The sequence below is a fragment of the Scylla paramamosain genome, chromosome 21, assembly GCF_035594125.1.
Source record: "Scylla paramamosain isolate STU-SP2022 chromosome 21, ASM3559412v1, whole genome shotgun sequence".
Lineage (NCBI taxonomy): Eukaryota > Metazoa > Arthropoda > Malacostraca > Decapoda > Portunidae > Scylla > Scylla paramamosain.
In genome coordinates, this window is record NC_087171.1 from 7,775,767 (window position 1) to 7,797,449 (window position 21,683).

General features: G+C 42.3%; 1 protein-coding gene and 1 long non-coding RNA gene across 4 annotated transcripts in view; one reads left to right on the forward strand and one right to left on the reverse strand.

The window, feature by feature from the left end:
* LOC135110940 (neuropeptide F receptor-like) overlaps positions 1-21,683 on the forward strand; it is a 164,418-nt gene that overhangs the window by 128,507 nt on the left and 14,228 nt on the right. The window lies entirely within an intron of this gene.
* Positions 1-21,683, reverse strand: part of LOC135110942 (uncharacterized) — a 95,645-nt gene that overhangs the window by 49,617 nt on the left and 24,345 nt on the right. Inside the window, exon 2 of the long non-coding RNA XR_010273500.1 lies at positions 13,387-13,415. This is a non-coding gene — a long non-coding RNA (uncharacterized LOC135110942). The remainder of the gene's footprint in view (positions 1-13,386; positions 13,416-21,683) is intronic.

Sequence of the window (21,683 nt, forward strand, 5' to 3'; positions counted from 1 at the left end):
TAGTCAAGCCTGATCCATTCATTACGTATACAGTACAAGTTAACCAAGGCTTTGTCCAACCGGACCAACCTGTATCACCATGACCTAAACAAGCGTCTGTTCTTCATTAACAGAGAGTGTCAAAATCATTCAAGATCTTACTCCACTCGTGACTTCTGGCACCTAGCCAAAAACATCGCCAATAACTTTGCTTCATCTTTCCCTCCTTTATTTCAACCTGATGGCACCACTGCCATCTCATCTGTTTCTAAAGATGGACTCTTAGCTCAAACACTGGATGATTCAGGATTTGTTTCTCCCTCTCCTCCACCCTCTGACTACTTCATACTACCGACTAAAATCCTTCGCAGTGATGTTTTCCATGCTTACACTGGCCTAAACCCTTGGAAGGCTTAAGTACCTGATGGGGTCCCTCCTATTGCTCTCTGAAACTGTGCCTCCGTGCTTGCACCTTGCTTATTCAAACTCTTTCAACTCTATCAACATCTACCTTCCCTTCTTGCTGGAAGTTTGCCTACATTCAGCCTGTTCCTAAAATGGGTGACCATTCTAATCCCTCAAACTACCGTCCTATTGCTTTAATTTCCTGCCTCTCTAAAGTTTTTAACCTATCCTCAACAGCAAGATTCTGAAGCATCTATCACTTCACAACCTTCTATCTGATCGCCAGTATGGGTTCCGCCAAAGACGCTCTACTGATCTTTTAGTGATCTTCTGGCTTTCCATACTGAGCTCTTGGTCATCCTCTTTTAGGGATTTTCGTGAAACTTTTGCTGTTGCCTTAGACATATCAAAAGCTTTTGATAGAGTCTGGCACAAAGCTTTGATTTGCAAACTACGCTCCTACAGCTTCTATCCTTCTCTCTGTAACTTCACCTCAAGTTTCCTTTCTGACCGTTCTACTGCTGCTGTGGTAGACGGTCACTGTTCTTCTCCTAAATCTACTAACAGTGGTGTTCCTCAGGGTTCTATCCTGTTATCTACTTTCTTCCTATTATTCATCAATGATCTTCTAAACCAAACTTCTTTTTCTGTCCACTTCTACGCTGCCGATACCATCCTGCCCTTTTCCACGTCTTTTCCTAGACGTCCAACCCTTCAGGAAGTAAACAGTTCATGCAAGGAAGCCACAGAACACCTGATTTCAGATCTCAGTATTGTTCAACGCCTCCATCCATCAGCTCGACACAACCTTCCAGACAACTATCCCCTCTTCTTCAATGACGTTCAACTGCCCCCCTCTTCTACACTGAATACCCTCGGTCTGTTCTTTACTTATAACCTAGACTGGAAACTTCACATCTCATCTCTGGCTAAACTAGCTTCTATGAAGTTAGGTGTTTTGAGTCGTCTCCGCCAGTTTTTTTTTTTTTTTCACTCCTCCACTAGCTGCTAACTCTGTACAGGGGCCTTATCCGTCCATGTATGGAATATGCTTCATATGTATGGGGGGTTCCACTCAGGGTGGAATCAAAAGCTTTTCGTCGCATCAACTCCTCCCCTCTAACTGAGTGTCTTCAGCCTCTCGCTTTCATCACCGCAATGTTGCATTTCTTGCTATCTTCTACCGCTATTTTCATGCCAACTGCTCTTCTGATCTTGCTAAATGCATGCCTCCCCTCCTCCCGCGGCCTCGCTGTACAAGACCTTCTTTCTCTCACCTCTATTCTGTCCACTTCTCTAATGCAAGAGTTAACCGGTATTCTCGATCATTCATCCCTTTCTCTGGTAAACTCTGAAACTCCCTGCCTGCTTTCGTATTTCCACCTTCCTATGATTTGAACTCTTTCAAGAGGGAGGTTTCAAGACACTTATCTTGTAATTTCTGACTACCGCTTTCGACTCTGTTTGGAGGATCGGTACTTCAGTGGGCACTTTTTTTTATTATTATATTTTTGTTGCTCTTGAAAGGTCCCCCTCCTACATGAAAAAAAAAGGAGAAAAAAAAAACACTTCAAACCTTTTGTTTCACTCTAAATTACTTATTAATTGCTTATTTAAACTGATTTACATATACATATGAGGAATAAATAAAAAAAAATAAAGCAATAATAACCCCAAGCAAAAAAAAAAAATAAATAAATAAATATAAATAAAAACAATAAACCCCCCTCCCCCCCAAAAAAATACAGCGGGTTGGGTTATAAAAAAAAAAAAAAAAAAAAAAAAACCGGCCTTTTTCCAACCCTGACACATATATACGTATATAAGCATACACGCACAGGCCAGTGCCCGTCTTACATAAAAATATTATTATTATTATTACTATTATTATTATTATTATTATTATTATTATTATTATTATTATTATTATTATTATTGCGTTAGAATTACAAAACATTAAAAAAATATTCCCAGTCAGCCAAGATTTAATGAACACACACACACACACACACACACACACACACACACACACACACACACACACACACACACGTATTACATAAACTGTAGCTACGTGTAATTTTCATTTCGCTTTTAACGGTGGGTGATGTCGCGATGGTGGTGTTCAATGGCCAGAGCTTCTATAGGTGTTGGTTCTGTTCAGTAAAGCAAATGAAATTGCGGGAAAGATAAGAAAAAAAATCTTTTCCGTTCGGTCCCTTTTTATCTTCCTACACCGCTCTCTATCCCTTTCTCTTTGTGCTTGATCCTATCTCCCTTCATTTGTGCTAGTTTCCGAAAACAGCCCAGTAAGAACTAAGAGAGATGCTACTTTTTGTTTTTCCTTTTGTATTCATTTGTGCTTTTCTCTTGTTTCCTCTCCTACTTTTCACTCGTACTACTACTACTACTACTACTACTACTACTACTACTACTAATACCACTACTACAGACAAGGGTCAGTACCCTTAACTCTCGACTCTGTCAATTCTGCTGAAGAGGAGCAAGAGAACATCACACACTTTCTTTCTCTAGCTACATAAAAAAGAACACCGGACTGGTATAATTAATGATGAAACATAATACATACACTTACCACTACCGAGTCCCTTGATGACAGAGTGAAAGGAAAAGAAACACTGACGATTCTAAAGTATTCAGGAAAATCGTTCTCTTTTACATCTTTTATGAAACCCTGTTAACATCAAAATGTAATACTCGAGAGGAGGGTGACGAGTGGACTTTGATGCAACGCACGTATTGTTGAAATGTTCCCAATGTTCACTTCAACACAGCTGTATGTATGTAATGTTGCTGAATCGAGTCGGGCAAGATAAACTACATTGCCCTCCCTTCCTTGTTGTGTTGCACTGTGTCTACGTTCTGTTATTTTTACTGCTGAGGTGGAGGGGCTTACATCTATACAAAATTCTGCGGGTGTGTGTGTCTCCCTCTGTTTATCTGATTCTCTCTCTCTCTCTCTCTCTCTCTCTCTCTCTCTCTCTCTCTCTCTCTCTCTCTCTCTCTCTCTCTCTCTCTCTCTCTCTCTCTCTCTCTCTCTCTCATCTAAACATTGTTTACATGTGTTTCATATTATGTAGGAGACATGTGCATTTTATATATAGGTTGGGTTTCTTACTGTCTTAAGGCTATAGCTCTTCCTGTCGTGGAGTGAACTATTTGAAAGCCTACATCATTGAGATAAATAAAGAAAACAGACAGGCAAATACAAAAGTAAATAAGTAAATAAATAGATACATGGATAATCAAATAAGTAAGGCAAATGGATAAATAAAATAAATATTACTCTAATAGAGTAACATTGTTTCATGGTGGGTGTTGGTGCAGCCGTATTTGGCCCAAGAGTAAATACGTAAATAAATAGATACATGAATAATCAAATAAGTAAAGCAACTGGATAATGAAATAAATATTATTCTATTAGAATAACATTATATCATGGTGGGTGTTGGTGCAGCCGTCTGTGGCCCAAGACTTTCACCGAGTGAGCGAATTTTTGTCTGACATCCATACCTGAAGTGAAGGCGCTCCACATCGCCGTGGCAGACTTCAATGTTCGCTGGTGGGTACTGGAATGTGATCTCGGCACCTCCAGGAGGGAGTCGTTACCCAGCACCGTCCTCGTGCTGTGTGCAGACCTCCTCCAGGGGGACATCCAGCTGCTGCATTGGGTGGGGCACTTGCTGCACCTGAGCCTTGTGTAGTACCGTCAGAGCACCAACCTTCCTACGGTGCGCCAGGCCATCCAGCTGAGCACCGCTGCCGCATTCTGTGCAAACCCCGGGCTGTTGTTGTTGCTGCTGCTGTTGTTGCTATTGCTGCTGCCACCGACGTCGCAGCCGCTGCTGCTTCTGCTGCTGCTGCTGTCTTGGTAGCAGCTGCTGGCGTGGGTATTGGGGAAGGCCTTCTTGGATCAACCTTTCTGCTCTCCTCTGTACCTTGTCTATCAGGTTGAGGTAGCAGCGGGCAAATTTGACCTGCCACCTTTCTCCCCAGTCCAGAATATCTGTCAGTTGTCGGTTGATGGTCTCTTTCACTTTCTACACGTCCTTCCTCTTGTAGGTCCAGCTGAACGTGCAGTCGTCAGCATATTCTATTGCCGCTGCTGTGCTCTGCAGTAGGTCGTTGAAGAATATGTTTCAGAATATAGGTCCCAGGATGGATCCTTGTGGAACAAACGCCTCAACTGGGAAGTTAGACGATGTTAGTCGTTCACCAAGACGCGGAAGCTACCGTCCTTCAGGTAGCTGGAGAACAAGCGTAGTAACTTCCCGGAGACGCCGAGCTGTTGGAACTTGGCCGTCAGGGCGCAAATTTTCCAGTGATGTCTAGGGCGATAACCAGGGAGGAGCGTTATGTGTCAAGCGCTTCAAGCCAGGACTGAGAGAGGGAGAGGAGGAGGAGGTCCTAAGTGGAGCGGTCCTTCCTAAAGCCATACTGCCTTAGTGACTGCAGGTGATGCTCCTCCAGGTAAGAAGTCAGCTGCTCTCCGAGGATTCTCTCTAAGATCTTACTAGCGACCGAGAGGAAGAAGGGTCTTGTGCATTGGTGTGACCCTCGCCTCCTTCCAATGTGGCGGTCACGCCCTGCACTGCAGGCACCGGGGAGAGATGTGTGTGATGGGCCAGGTGAGCTAATCTGGGGATCTCTTGAGAAAATGTGGGCTCACACCATCAACTCTGGGTGCTTTCTTGGTGTTATTTAGGTGCCTCCTGACGTTATCCTCGGTGACGAAGACACTATGGTTGTGTCGACCAGGCGGAGGAGATTGGGGAGGCGTCTGTCAGTTTTCTGTGTCTTCATTTTTTTGGGAAAAGGCGTGAGTGAGATCAGCCTTAACTTGCCTGGTGACAGCTAGCTCCCCGTCAGCCATGTGAAGTGTGGATATCGGCTCATGGGAGTTGATCCCCTGCCTCCTTCACAAAGCTCTACCACCACTGCGTGGAGACAAGTTTTCTCCTGAGACAGGCTTCCCACCTTGCCTTGGCCCATCTAACAGTCTTTGACATGACTTTACAAGCTCTTCTGTGCAAGTTCTTATTGCATTGTGTGGGATGTCGCTTGTAAGTGGTCCAGGATGCATACTTCCTCTCAGCAACAAAACGGCACCTGTATTCAAACCAAGGCTGATCCCTTTGGGTGGCCGTATACGTCCTTCGGGGCACAAACTGCTGCTGGACGGAGCTGATGATCCTGGTGGAGGCAGCTAAGTCTTGGTGAGGGTCACTGATGAGAATCGTGTCCCATGTGATCCCCGTTAAGGCCTGCCTCGCTGCATTGCAATCTGCGTGGTCCCTTAGCCACACATCACGCTGGTACCCCTCCTCACGTGTTGGAGTTACGCTGAGAGTGGAGAGCACAGTGATGGTGGTTGGAGGTGCCCATCCGATCCAGGGGGCGACACTGCATTCGGTCGTCGGGCAGATCCGTGAGCGCTGGATCAAGAGAGAACCCACGCTGGTGTGTGGGAAAACTGACATGGTTGTGGAGGCTATGAATCAGCCACGGCCAGGCTGCGCTTTGGCAGAGGTAGGCTGCGTGTTGGCCCAGGCTGCACGTTGGCACGTGCAGGCTGCGCGTTGGCTCAATCAGGCGGTGCGTTAGGGTCACGCTTTGCGTTGGTACGGGCAAGTGGTGCGTTAGCTCGGTTAGGCTGCACGTTGGCTCAGGCAGGCTGCACGTTGGCTCGAGCATGCGGCGCATTGGCTCAGGCTATGCGTTGGCTCAGGCTACGCGTTGGCTCAGGCTACGCTACGCGTTGGCTCGGGCAGTCTGCGTGTTGACTCAGGCAGGCGGCGTGTTGGCTCGGGCAGGTAGCACGTTGGCCCAGGCTGCGTGCTGGCTCGGGCAGGTTGCGCGTTGGCTCAGACAATCTGGGCAGGGCACTAATGGCCTAGGAAGAGAGGGCAGGGTTTGATATTTGCTGCTGTAGGCTTGCCACAGCGTCTATAGCGCTAATTGTTTCTGGCAGGGACTCCCTTTGTAGCAGTCTCACGTCCTACCACCGATGATCCTCCACGTATCTTTTGAGGGAGTATAACCCGCTCCCCAGGTTGAGGATAATGTCTACCAGAGCCTCAGGTATTCTGGGGAGTAGCTTCTCTCTCACGGTGTCGTCCTCGGATGCATGTTCTGCTCGTTGGGGTGTGGCGGGGGTTGTGGAGGGTGTGGGGATCCTCCGGTGCGTCACTTAGTGGGGGTCGCGTACTACAGTCAAACAAATACTTTTTGGCTGCTAGGGTGGTGTCCAGCCAGGCGCGGGAAATTCCCCTCGGGTGCCACATGGCCACCAAAATGACGACGAAATATTTCTCGTATTACTAAGTTGCAATTAAATATGTCGAAATTATTCAGTTCTTGAATGAGCTTCCATATATTCAAGACCGCTTGTTTTTTTTTTCTGATGGGGGAAAAATCTACTGAATATATTTTTTATTTAATTTGGCAGAGCAGCTTTGCCGCGGTGCCGAGACTACTCTGATCTGACCCAGGTCGTCCCAGGAAGCTTCTCCCGCTTCCTGCTTCACAGTTTCATTATTACTACTATTATTATTATTATTATTATTATTATTATTATTATTATTATTATTGAGAGAGAGAGAGAGAGAGAGAGAGAGAGAGAGAGAGAGAGAGAGAGAGAGAGAGAGAGAGAGAGAGAGAGAGAGAGAGAGCTTTTGCGTCTCAAATTATCAAATTATCAATAGCTATGAACACCATGAAAAAATATCGAAGTGAAAATTTGTAAGCAATTCCAATATTGTAACTTGAGACGAAAAAAAATCTCTCTCTCTCTCTCTCTCTCTCTCTCTCTCTCTCTCTCTCTCTCTCTCTCTCTCTCTCTCTCTCTCTCTCCCTAGATATATATGTGTGTGTGTGTGTGTGTGTGTGTGTGTGTGTGTGTGTGTGTGTGTGTGTGTGTGTGTGTGTGTGTGTGTGTGTGTGTGTGTGTCTGTGTGTATACAGAAACTTGTCCACGCAGACAACAAGGAACGAGGATGGGCTTGTACCATAAATGATTTGAAATATATATGGATGGGGATGAGAGGTGAACATAGATAGATAAGCTTTATACAGGGACAACCAAGCGGAGGTTTCCTGGCTTCCATGCACCTTCCCTTACACGCATCATCTCATTGTTGCTATCAGCCTGTTTAAATTTTCTACATAAAGAATCCATATGCTTTCACAACACTTTATTTTTCTATGAGTATTATTTAAATTCCCTATATTACTGGTGCTATAAGACAAAACAGCACTAGAAGCAAAATCAATAAAGAAGGAAGGAAAGAGGAATAAAGACAGACAAAAAAAAGAAAAAAAAGTAAGGACTGTTGTTTTATGACAACAGCACAAGAACCAGAATCAATAAGGGAGGGAGGAAGAAAGAAAAAGAAGAGTAGAGACGCTCACACAAGAGAAAAGAAAGAGGAGAAAGCGAAAATCAATTGAATAAAGAAGGTGTGAATATTAAGAAGAAAAATATAATGTTAGTGGTGAAAAGAACACGAAATAAGAATAAAAAAAAAGTGTTATTTGTATTCCTGATTAATTTCAACCTATTCAGCAACTTCCTCAGAGCAATATCCCAGCATGTTTTCTCTCCACCTAATTACCTATCTACGCATCTTCCAACGTACATACCTACCTACATAACTACACACACACACACACACGCACACACACACACACACACACACACACACACACACACACACATATATCTAACTATCTATCTATCTATCTATCTATCTATCTATCTATCTATCTATATATATATATATATATATATATATATATATATATATATATATATATATATATATATATATATATATATATATATATATATATGGTCCGAGTCACAGTAATTACAGCTGTATCAGTAAAGCGTAAGATGCGAGCATAACTCCAACCCGTCTATCTGTCCCATCCATCCACACACAGATATATACTCGTACATTAGTGCCGCTGAGTAAGACATGACTCGGAAATAGAAGACGGACCTAGACACAAAATGTGATGAAGAGAGAGAGAGAGAGAGAGAGAGAGAGAGAGAGAGAGAGAGAGAGAGAGAGAGAGAGAGAGAGAGAGAGAGAGAGAGAGAGAGAGAATTTCTAAACGCTTTGAGCTCACATTACGATTTAATTCGAAAGGCCACAGAGATGCTTTGTCTGGTTTCATGGGTGTTTTTTTTTTTTTCTGCCGATGGTGCAGTGTCCTTTGTTCAGTTATTGCTGCAATCATATAAGGACTCTTGGAAAACCCTCATAACTTCCACTACATCCTGTTGAAAGTAGTGCAGTTGTAGCACTGAAACGTTTAAAGAGAACGCAGCGAGGCATCACCAGCGTGGAAGCGCAGGGTGATAAACTATAAGACTATACACATACTCATATCCATAAAACTGGCCTGCTATTCTCTTGTATCGCCTTTGTTTTCGGAGGAACATTAAACGACAGAAATATATCACTTAGCGAGAAGTTTGATAATAAAAGTAATTTTCAGCACTAAGTGTAAAGGTAACTAAGTACTATGGTAAAAAGTAACCAATTAACGAAAGTAACAGTAAATACACAAAAAGAAGCTAGTGAACACGATAAAGAATGTGTGTGTGTGTGTGTGTGTGTGTGTGTGTGTGTGTGTGTGTGTGTGTGTGTGTGTGTGTGTGTGTGTGTGTGTGTGTGTGTGTGTGTGTGTGTGTGTGTGAATATTAATAGGACTTTAGGTAAGGATGAATATGGATTATGCCGCTGCCTAACGAGGTATATAGTAGCAGGGGTCTCAAGGGGAAGGAAAATTAAGTCCACGTAGTGTTCTGATGCTCCTTTCTTAATTAAAGGAACTTACTAGTAGATAATAGGATGGCGAGAGAGAGAGAGAGAGAGAGAGAGAGAGAGAGAGAGAGAGAGAGAGAGAGAGAGAGAGAGAGAGAGAGAGAGAGAGAGACGCTCAAAACAGTCACGACAAATCCATTATCGATGAAAACTATTACATAAGAACATAAGAAATAAGGGAAGCTGCAAGAAGCGACCAGGCTTACACGTGGCAGTCCCTGTATGAAACACACCTACCTATTTCCATTTGTTATCCCCATCCATAACGTTGTCTAATCTTCTCTTAAAGCTCTCTAGTGTCCTAGCACTAACTACATGATTACTGAGTCCGTTCCACTCATCCACCACTCTATTTGAGAACCAATTTTTTCCTATCTCCTTCCTAAACCTAAATTTTTCAAGCTTGAACCCGTTATTTCTTGTTCTACCCTCGTTGCTGATCCTAAGAATTTTGCTTACATCTCCCTTGTTATAACCCTTATACCACTTAAAGACTTCTATCAGGTCCCCTCTTAACCTACGTCTCTCTAAAGAATGTAAATTTAACAGTTTCAACCTCGCCTCGTAAGGGATACTCCTCATCCCCTGTATCCTTTTAGTCATTCTCCTCTGTACTGATTCTAATAGACCTATATCTTTCCTGTAATGTGGGGACCAGAACTGCACCGCGTAGTCGAGATGAGGTCTGACCAGCGTCAAGTATAACTTTAATATTACTCCCGGCCTTCTACTTTTAACACTCCTAAAAATGAATCCTAGTACCCTATTTGCCTTGTTTCTGGCTTCTATGCATTGTTTCCCTAGACGGAGTTCAGAGCTACTAGACGGAGTTCAGAGCTTCAAGACGGAGTTCAGAGCTAAACAGATAGTATTTGGGAATATATGGCGGGTTTAAACACACACACACACACACACACAGTCTCTATCACCCCCATCCCTAGCCTTATTTGTGAAGATTTTGTATATGACTGGGCATACACCAAAATTTGTAACACCGTGGATATCAGACAATTCGGAAATATTAAAGCCACCTCCACCTCACATTACCTGACCAGCTTCCTTGAATTCATCCACAGCCACCTGGACAAGCGAAACACCTCTCTAGCTGTTGCTTTTGTCGACTTCAAAAAAGCCTTTGATCTAGTTGATCACACTGTTGTCATCAGCAAGGCAGTAAGTCTGGGTCTCCCTCCTAATCTGATAGCGTGGCTAGCCGACTTCCTCACAGGGAGACGTCAGGCCGTTCGCTATCAGGGCTCTGTCTCTAATTTCCAACAGCTGACATGTGGAGTCCCCCAGGGGACCAAGATGGGTCCTCTATGCTTCCTCCTCCTCATCAACGACGCCCTCACCGACACCCCCCATCGCTGGAAGTATGTGGACGACTGCACCGTGGGCGTCCCAGTTTCCAACAAGAACCCGGACTACTCGCCACTGCAAGCAATTCTGGAGCGACTGCAGACGTGGACAGAGGAGAGCAGGATGACCATCAACCACAGCAAAACTGTGGTGATGCATTTCTGTACCTCCTCTGTACCAGTGCCCCCTCCCCGGCTCACAGTGGGCCCTCACCCCCTCCAGGTGGTCCAATGTGCCAAGCTTCTCGGAGTCACGGTGGACGACCAGCTGACCTGGAAGCAGCATGTCGCCAGCACCGTGAGATCAGCTACCTACAGGCTGTACATGCTGCGCAGACTCAGGTCGCTGGGGACGCCGACAGATGAGTTAAGGGGGGTGTACCTCACCTTCATCCTCCCCAAACTCATGTACGCCTCCCCAGCGTGGTCCTCCTCCCTCACACACACTCAACAGCTACAGCTAGAGAGTGTGCAGAAAAGGGCGTGCAGGGTCATCCTTGGCCCTGCATACACCACCTATGAAGAAGCCCTGACCACCCTGAGTCTGTCCAGAATATCCACCAGGCACCGAGAGGCTCTGGAGAAGTTTGGGAAGGGACTACTGCATCATCCGCGTCTCAGAGACATGCTGCCGCCCGACGCGCCTCGCCCTGTCCGTGCCACCAGACACCACAACAAAATAACGCCCCTGAAGGCGCCGCGCACGGACCGGTACAGACTCAGTGCGATTCCCACCATGGTGCGAGCCATCAATCGATAGTATTTCCCTCCTAGATTAGTCTTACCGTTAGGATTAATGTTAAGTTTTTCCCCATCCCCTATGTACATTTTCAGTTTGTCAACTGCCTAAATAATAAACCGTTTATTATTATTATTATTATTATTACACACACACACACGTTAGTCTACGTGCATTCGTCATCGGCCCCTAAGCTTAATGTTTCAGGAGAGAGAGAGAGAGAGAGAGAGAGAGAGAGAGAGAGAGAGAGTGCACTAGCTAGACGTCAGAGGCAACACAATTGTTCGAAGCTTCAGATCATGCTGCTCAAACTCGCAATCATGTTCTTCATTCGATTTGTGGACTCTATCCTCGAAGCACAAAAGCATCTTATCGCAGCCACTTTTAGCAAGCTGTGGAAGAAGTTACTGGGGTTCTCATCAGTGTTTTCGTGACTTCAGTGACAGTTTAGCAAGATTCTGCATCATCAATTGAAAAATAAATGGAAATCCGAAATATATGTGTGGCCTTTGAAGATTATCCTTATGAAAGTAGATGTTTAAGAATACGAATATTTGAATCATAATATATATATATATATATATATATATATATATATATATATATATATATATATATATATATATATATATATATATATATATATATATATATATATATATATATATATGTTAGGTTCTCAAATACCTGAGAAGAAAAGGAAGCGGCGAGTGTGTCACGGGAAAGCTTCCCAGACTGAGTCCTTAACATGAAAGAAGAAGTTGTAGTGTTGCACCTCTCGGGACGCTGTCATGTAAAATTTCATTAAACTCAAGGAAAAAAGTTAGATTTAAAGCATGATTCATACTGCGTGGGCATGGAACTCTTTGTCGTTCTTATAAAAAAGTATTGCAATGCATCAACTTCTTGCATCTTTATTTCATTTTTTTTTTAATGATTTCTTCTTCTTCCTTCTCCTCCTCCTCCTCTTCTCCACAACATTTACATATGCAAATAACATCTTCCTCTCGAACAAGAAGTACGGCATGATTTGTTTACTTCCGAGCGACAATAAAGGCTGTGTCAGGAAGCATTAACATGGAACATCCTGTCCCCATGATCTTATGATGTCCCCTTCAGCCTTAACGATGCATTGTGAGGCGTTCTGTATTGTCTTCGAGTTGCTGAAGAGAAGGTAGAGAGAAGCGTACTTGTAATGGCCAAATAGTTAGGTTCGACTAGATTTCGCTGTGGCCTAGACAATTGTTATGGCTCGATATGTAAAGGGTTCTGTACAGTCATGGGCAGCAGAGTCACAGGTTGGCTTCTGTTTGAATATAAGAATATAAGACTGGCAATAGCAAGGGAAGGTGTGTGTGTGTGTGTGTGTGTGTGTGTGTGTGTGTGTGTGTGTGTGTGTGTGTGTGTGTGTGTGTGTGTGTGTGTGTGTGTGTGTGTGTGTGTGTGTTGATGGATGGGCGTGTATCTTTGTTATGATTACAAACCTTAACCAATTTTTTTCTTATGACATATAAACTTACAAAACACGTTCACAATATGATTCTTTGTGGCGACCCCTAATGGAACCAGCTGAAAGAGGAAGTGTGAATACGACACAAGACCGTATACAGAAACGCTTTGGTCTCTCGTCACTACTTTTTTCAAAGGCCACAGAGATGATTACCCGGGTTCTCAAGAGTTTCTCCTATTAATAATGTAGATATGTTTTTGATGTCACTAGAAATATATATATATATATATATATATATATATATATATATATATATATATATATATATATATATATATATATATATATATATATATATATATATATATATATATATATATATATATAACTCGTGTAACTTTAACTAGAGCCTTTTGAAAGTAGTCACGGTGGGGCACAGAAGCGTTTCAGAATATAATCGAAGAATGGGAAACCTGATTATTGTTTAGGAAAATGGAAATGGTGAGGTACAGGATTTGGTAAAAATAAATAAATAAAATAGAAAGGCACGATTATAAAAGGGAAAGGCAGAAACATAAATAAAAAGACACTGACACTTACCAAACTCCAGCTTCACGGGAAGAGACGAGCTGGAAAGAGAGAGAAGGAAATGAAAAAACAGCAATTAAATCAAGCGCCACTAAAAAAGAAAAGGAAAACAAGAGATAGAAATTTGAACAAATGAACGAAGGAGAGAGAGAGAGAGAGAGAGAGAGAGAGAGAGAGAGAGAGAGAGAGAGAGAGAGAGAGAGAGAGAGAGAGAGAGAGAGAGAGCAAAGCGTAAGATACGCTAGCGATTATGAGTCTAGCATGGGAACGTGAGGAATTTTACACACACACACACACACACACACACACACACACAGTAAGTCACTAAGTGTTACGAGGGCGACTGTGGCTTTGGCTTCTTCCATTGTGCATAATATTATGTTGTGGTGTATCGGTGTGGTAGTCTCAGACAAAGTTGTTACCGATGTACTCACCATAGTAGTCTTCGCTCTCTCTGGTTCTGTTTAGTAATGTTTAGTTCAGTAAGAATTAGCGGGGATGTGGAAACACCAGGTCACTAGAGTTTCTGTGTATTTACAAGATTTACACATGGAGGCAAGCCTGCCTTCCGGGCAAGCCACAAATCTGAGCGTCGCCAACGCCCATCTCTCCTGGCACTGACTGACACCGGCACCGCGGGCGGCAAAAGTTGACATATTATTTTATTATTTATTATTTTATAAGAAAAGTTACAATTAAAGTAATGATAATATTAGATAGATAATGAAGAAAATAGGTACAATCTCTCCTGTTCATATATCTCTCTCTACATCCTCTAGATATGAATATTAAATAAACCTACCTAACATACACATTCTCCTGACCTCAGCACACACAGGCCAGGCAGAGAGGAGGAGAAAGAGGAGGAAAAATCTAACACAATAATAATAATAATAATAATAATAATAATAATAATAATAATAATAATAATAATAATAATAATAATAACTGTAACTGGCAGTAGCACATACAGTGGCATTCTCTGAAAGCCGCCGTCAGGAAATGTAAGAGGAAGGGGAGTGACAGCGTGAGTCTCTAAGGGGGTGGTCGAGGTGGACTGAGGTGCTGAGTACGAATTAGGAACCCTGTAGTGCTTCTCCTGCTTGCAACACTAATTAGACTGCCCACACCCCTACCCCACCCACCCTCTCTCTCTCTCTCTCTCTCTCTCTCTCTCTCTCTCTCTCTCTCTCTCTCTCTCTCTCTCGTTCGTATCCTTAAACGCTTCGTTTCCTTGCAAGGTCTATGTTTCCAAAGGTTATAAAGATGATTGGTTTGCATTATCGTTGTGTTTTTGTTTTGCCATTAATGGAGCAGGTTCCTTGTTAAACTATCCCCAGGGTCATATAAGAGAAAACAGCCATGGAAGCCTCTAATAATTTCCAAAAGGGATTGTTAAAAATAATATGGATTAGACGCAAAAAGGTTCGAAATTATGCCTCTCTCTCTCTCTCTCTCTCTCGTCTCTCTCTCTCTCTCTCTCGTCTCTCTCTCTCTCTCTCTCTCTCTCTCTTTTTCTCCTTACCTAAGTACCTACCTATCTATCAGCTTACGTACCTATCTATCTATCTATCTATCTATCTACTTATTTATCTATCTACCTGTCTATCTATCTAAGAGGTAACGTGTCTACACGAAAAAAAAAAAAAAAGAGCCTGGGGACTGCAGCAATACGCACATGTAATCATCATTCATTCACGTAGGTGTGAGAGCGTAGCACCGTAACTGAAGTCCACGGAAAAGAAATCACACGGAAAGCTAATTTTATTCTGAATGGATGTTGTGAAGTTCCTCTCCTCTCGAAAAGATAAAAAAAAAAAAAACTCTTACATCGAGAGGGAACATAGGAAATCATACTAGCTCAGCAGGGAAAAAAAAAAAAAATTGTTCCTTTATTATAAAAGGCGGATGTTACGAGTGAGTGAAAGGATTGTGTATGTGCCACTGATAAAAAAAAAAAAAAAAAGTATTTCCACTCCAGGGTCGGATGGTATATGAAATGTTTCGTCTCTGGGTCAGTCGGTAGTGTTGGCAGGCCTTTTTGCTTCACAGAAATGGTAGAGTTGTCATTATGTTATAGTGTAGGTGGTATATGTCGCTACTTGGCATCTCTCTCACCAGCAGAACCAACATATCCATGTCATTTCCTCTTGTCACATATTTCCTCGCAATGCCACAGTGCAGGTAATTTTTTTTTTATCGTCTGTACCAGCGTGTAAGCGTCGCCATTCAGATCCCTCCACGAGCTGAAAGGTGTCCTGTAGAGTGCTGGAGTCTGATACTCCTGACGATTGTGTCCTGATGCTTTGATGTGTGTGTGTGTGTAATTTCCTTCTGTAGATCAATAAACTAAGGAACTGTATCTTTATGTGTGTGTGTGTGTGTGTGTGTGTGTGTGTGTGTGTGTGTGTGTGTGTGTGTGTGTGTGTGTGTGTGTGTGTGTGTGTGTGTGTGTGTGTGTGTGTGTGTGTGTGTGTATGATAAGATACTTACGAAGAACAACGGAACGGGAAAAAAATAATATAAGAAAATAAGGGAAGCCGCAAGAAACCATCAGACGTACACGTGGCAGTCCCTGTATGCAAAGCAGCTACACATGCAGTACAAGAGGCGAGGCGTCTGGGGTTCATCGCACCGTCATGGCCACCAGCAACATATCTTCGCCACTTGAGTCCCCGTAAACTGACAAGGATCGACTATAAAGGGACGTGCCACGATGAGGCCGACACACTGACCGTAAACACCAGATGACCCTTAACCCTTTAACAACTAATGACACTTCTTATTTTCCTTTTAGCACTGTGAAAATTTTATTAACACTTACTGGAATGGTCGTCTTTGAGTAATATTCATAGCAAGATAAGATTATAATTTGCATGGGTATAGGGAGAATAGAGAGAATAAGAAATAAATTTTCTATTTTCTATGCTACTAAAGTAATTAATATACTCGGTACAAAAAAGTATGTCTGAAAAATGCTGAGAAATTATGGAAAAAAAAAAAAGGCTAGCACTGAAAAGGTTAAACACACAATACCTCATTTGGCTGAGTGTTACCTTCCAAAATTATAACACAAACTTACAAGAGACTATTATATTATGTTTAGAGACCACAACTGTTAAAAGATTAAGGGAACAACATTTTATCTAGTAGGTGTGCGAGAAGAGAAGATAAGGAACATGTTAATCCATCCAGTCACCAGTTGTTTGCGTATTAGATTAGATATAATTGCAGAGGATGATTAACAAGAAGTACTTTTAGCCCCGTTCCTTACAAAAAATATTATCCTAAACTTAATCTTCAAATGGTGTCCAGAATAAAGAAAACTATGTTGATGTTGTGGTACTGAAGGAGTTAAAAGAGACTAAAGATGGAAGATTGAAGGAGGGGGAGATGGAGATGGAGAGACTTGGGGCCACATTCTGAAACATTTCTGCCCGCACTTTTACTGCTTTCAATAGGGTCTAATTAAAGTTATACCTGTTCTTAAGGGTGATTTAACGATTCAAATGACAGGTTAATAAGATTTGTCACATTATTAGCAGGAGAAACAACCTTGAGAACCCAGCTAATCATCTCGGTGGCCTTTGAAAATAAACGTGGCGAGAAAGCAAAACTTTTCTGAATATGAGCCTTGTAAAGGAGATAAAAGAACATGAACAACACGAACCTCAGAATAATTAATTGGCTTCTCTCTCTCTCTCTCTCTCTCTCTCTCTCTCTCTCTCTCTCTCTCTCTCTCTCTCTCTCTCTCTCTCTCTCCTCGATTCTTTTATTCTCATGTATATTTTTTTTTGTTGCGGAAATGGCATACGAGCGAGCTTTTTTTCTTATTTACTTTTTTTTTCCCCTTTGATGCATAAAGAAAATACGTTCAGCGGAGAAAAAAGGCCTCTAGGGAAGTCTTATTACTCACACATCGCACCCACAACTGACGGGAGAGGAAAAGACGGGAGAAAAAAAATGAGGAACTAGAAAAAAAAAGTACTAAAAATAGTGGAAAAAAAAAAAAAACGGCTGTTATATCTGACTTCAATATACCCGTATTCCTGACAGTCTTGGAAATACGTCTAAAATTCTTGACCTTTCCCTAACCTCTAAGCCTTCTACTTATACAGTCACCCTATCTTCTCCGTTGGGCTGGCTCCTCCGATCACAACCTCATATCTGTATCTTGTCTTATCACTCCATTCCCTCCTCAGAATCTCCTCAAACGGAGGCGCCTCTGGCGTTTTACCTGTGCCAATCGGGTCGACCTGAGGAGGTATTATTTTGATTTTCCTTGGAATGAATACTGCTTCCGTGTCAGAGACCTGTATCTGTTTGCTGAGCACATAAGAGATAATAGTGTCTGGCATGGAGGCGTACATTCCTCACTCCTTCTTTCACATTAAACCTTCTAAACCTTGATTTAACACAACCTGTTCTCGTGTTACACATAATAGAGATGTGACCCACAAGAGGTACTTGAGCTTTCCATCACCAGAATCTCATGCACTTCATATTTCTGCCCGAAATCATGCCAAGTCTGTTCTCCAGCTAGCCAAGAACTCCTTCATTGATAGAAAATGTCAAAATCCTTTTATAACTCACCTCGTGACTTCTGGCACCTAGCCAAAGACATCCCCAATAATTTTACTTCTTTATCTTTCTCTCCTTTTATTTTAACCTGATGGCACCACTGCCATCTCATCTATCTCTAAAGGTGAACTCTCCTCAAACCTTTGCTAAAATAGAATGATTCAAGGCTTGTTCCTTCCTCTCCTCCATCCTCCGACTACTTCATGCCACCCATTAAGATTCTTCGCAGTGATGTTTTCTATGCCCTCGCTGGCCTTAACCCTTGGAAGGTTTATGGACCTGATGAGGTGCCTCCTATTGTTCTCTGTGCCTCCGTGCTTGCACCTTGCCTAATCAGTATGAGTTCCGTCGAGGCCACTCTACTGGTGATCTGGCTTTTCTTATTGAGTCTTGGTCATCCTCTTTTAGGGATTTTCGTGGAACTTTCACTGTTGCCTTGGTTATATCAGAAGTTTGATGGAGTCTGGCACAAAGCTTTGATTTCCAAACTACCTTCCTACGGCTTCTATCCTTCTCTCTGTAACCTCAACCCAAGTTTCTTTTCTGACCGTTCTATTGCTGCTGTGGTAAACGGTCACTGTTCTCCTAAATCTATTAACAGTTGTGTTCCTCAGAGTTCTGTCCTGTTACCCACTCTCCTCCTATTATTCATCAATGATCTAAACCAAACTTCTTGTCCTATCCACTCCTACGCTGATGATGCCATCCTACGCTTTCCCACGTCTTTCCAAAGATATCCAACACATTAGGAATTAAACAGTTTACGCAGGAAAGCCACATAACGCCTGACTTCTGATCTCTAAAATTTATGACTGGGGCAGAGCAAACTTAGCATTGTTAAACCCCTCAAAAACTCAATTTCTCCTTCTATCAACTCGACACAACCTTACAGATAATTATCCCCTCTTCTTCAATGAGGCTCAACTGTCCCCTCTTCTGCACTGAACATCCTCGGTCTGTCCTTTACTAATAATATACGTAAACTTGAAACTTCATATCTCCTCTCTAGCTAAAACAGTTTCTATGAAGTTAGGTGCTCTGAGTCGTTTCCGAAAGTTTTTCTCATCCCCACAGCTACCAACTCTTTACAGGGGCCATATCTGTCAATGTATGGAACATGCTTCACATGTATGGGAGGTTCCACTCATACCGCTCTTTTTGACAGGTTGGAATAAAAATAATTTCGTCTTATTAACTTCACTCTTCTAACTGATTGCCTTCAGCCTCTCTCTCATCCCCGCAATATTGTATCTCTTGCTATCTTCTACCGCTATTTTTATGCTAACTATTCTTCTGATCTTGCTGACTGCATGCCTCTTCTCATCCCGCAGCCTTGCTGCACAAGACTTTCTTCTTTATCTCATCCCTATTCTTTCCACCTCTTTAATGCAAGAGTTAACCAGTATTCTCATTCATTCATTCCCTTTTCTGGTAAACTTTGGAACTCCCTGCCTGCTTCTGTATTTCCTTCTTCCTATGACTTAAACTCTTTCAAGAGGGAGGTTTCAATATACTTATCTTTCAATTTTCGATTATTCTCTTGACATCTCTTTTGGGACTGGCACCTCAATAGGATTTTTTCTTTTCCTTTTTGTCGTTTCCCTTGGCCAGTTGCCCTCTTACATAAAAAAAATATTTATGCCTCCACGTCTCTCTGTCCTTGATTAACTTACAAGTGTCGCTCGTGTGATTACTAGTAGTTATTAGTAGTATTAATAGCATTAGTAGCATTAGTAGTAGTAGCGCTATGCTTCTCAACCTTATTACGAGAGAGAGAGAGAGAGAGAGAGAGAGAGAGAGAGAGAGAGAGAGAGAGAGAGAGAGAGAGAGAGAGAGAGAGAGAGAGAGAGAGAGAGAGAGATACCGAAAACTAAGAGGATGAAAAAATCACACAAACACGAAAATAAACCAGAAAACTAAGGAAAAAAAAAAAAAAACGAAGACAGGGGAAGACAAAGAGACAGTAAACTTAATAAAAGACAAAGAGAAACTTGAGAACAGAGAACCAAGGACAAAAAGGGATGGATATGGCAACGGCAGACGGAAACGACCAACAAGCCAACGAGACCCAAACTGACAGACGAACAGGCTGCGAGACCCAATGGTTCGAATGGCGGCCCTAATAAACCTAATATCGACTGGCGCTTTGGCGTGAGTGAAATACCGGAAGACCTGGAGGCGAGGAGCGAAATGAATGACTGAGTGATTGATGGAGCGATTGATTTATGAGCTACGACACACAGAATGACAAATGTATTTCTTTTATGTAAGGGGGGCTCTGGTCAAGGGCAACAAAAAATGGGAAAAAGGAAGCCCACAGAAGGTGTAAGTCGCTAAAACGATGCATTTTTTGATCAGGTCCAAAGGATCATGTCTAGGTGTCTTGAGATTGGTAAGTAGCAGATATTAAAGTGGATATTGATAAGTAGACCAAACTGAAATGCATGAGGATCCGGTATAAAGCTAATAATCTAATCTATAATACTAAGCATTCGGTATTATTAAAAAATTCTTTGCTTCAGCTCGAATATTCTTAATTAACTACCTCTGGTGAAAGTAACTGTAACTTTAAAAAGTGTTTGTATGACCAATGATATTTTAATAAGGGTTCCCCCATCATCATTTATAAAGACATTCCTGGAAACATGGATCTCTGTGACATCTGAATAATAATCTTGCAAAAGAAGAGAGAGAACTAAGCGTTTAAGAATACGGACTTATGATGTTTATAGTTAGATTAACATTAATTAACGGGTATAATCCGGTATAAACAGAATGTAATGATGGATGTGGAGAAAGCCATAAGCCTTGTCAGTGATACTCGTAATTACTAGCTCTCACCAGAAATGGGAAGAGTACTGCCCATGTTTTGACCAGGTAGGCAAGAAAACATTGATAATACAACAAAAGTATTGTCTAATATATATAAATTTACGACAAAAACATTAATAATGATAAAACGGTGATGGGTGTTATTATCAATTCAAATTTAAGAACCGTCTTTAAAGAGTGGCTTAATCAGCAAGGATCGCGATCGGGTAGGATGCGAATCTTTAACCCGAGTGTTTGTGGGCACGCAGCGAGTGTGGCCCAGTGAGTTACACAACAGGTACCATATACGGTTATTCAGCAGCCCTCAAGGAACACACTTCACCTCAGCCACCAACCACTCCAGCTCTGGTTATTCTCTGCTCCATGTGGACATTCCAGCTAAGTACTCTAGTAAGTCTCAGGTACTTAGCCAAATCACTGATCCGCCCTTCACAAGGTAAGTTAACCTTATAAGCTGGAATTGGAACAGCATATGCTGCTGCCACGTATTCAAAGTATTACATTCACTGAATATCTATTTCTTATTACTTTGGATCCCTGGGAGATAATATTCTTATGAAAGCAGATATTACATACGAAAATCATCAGACTCACTACTAATATACTGAGAGAGTCTGCCAGCGGTGATCAAAGTGTGTGTATGTGTGTGTGTGTGTGTGTGTGTGTGTGTGTGTTGGAGGTCGGCGGGTGTTTGGGTACACACTGGAGTAGGATTTACTGCCTCGCTTGTCCTGGGAAAGCAGCCAAAGAAGTATGAAAAGTAAACGTTGGGAAAACAGTGAAATTTGCATCTGCGCCTGAGGGTCTATCGGTTTGCATTAACCCGCTGTAAGATATTGCTCGTTTCTTCCATACTTTTTAATTGAATTTTCCTTTAGTATCGTGAACCTGTTATC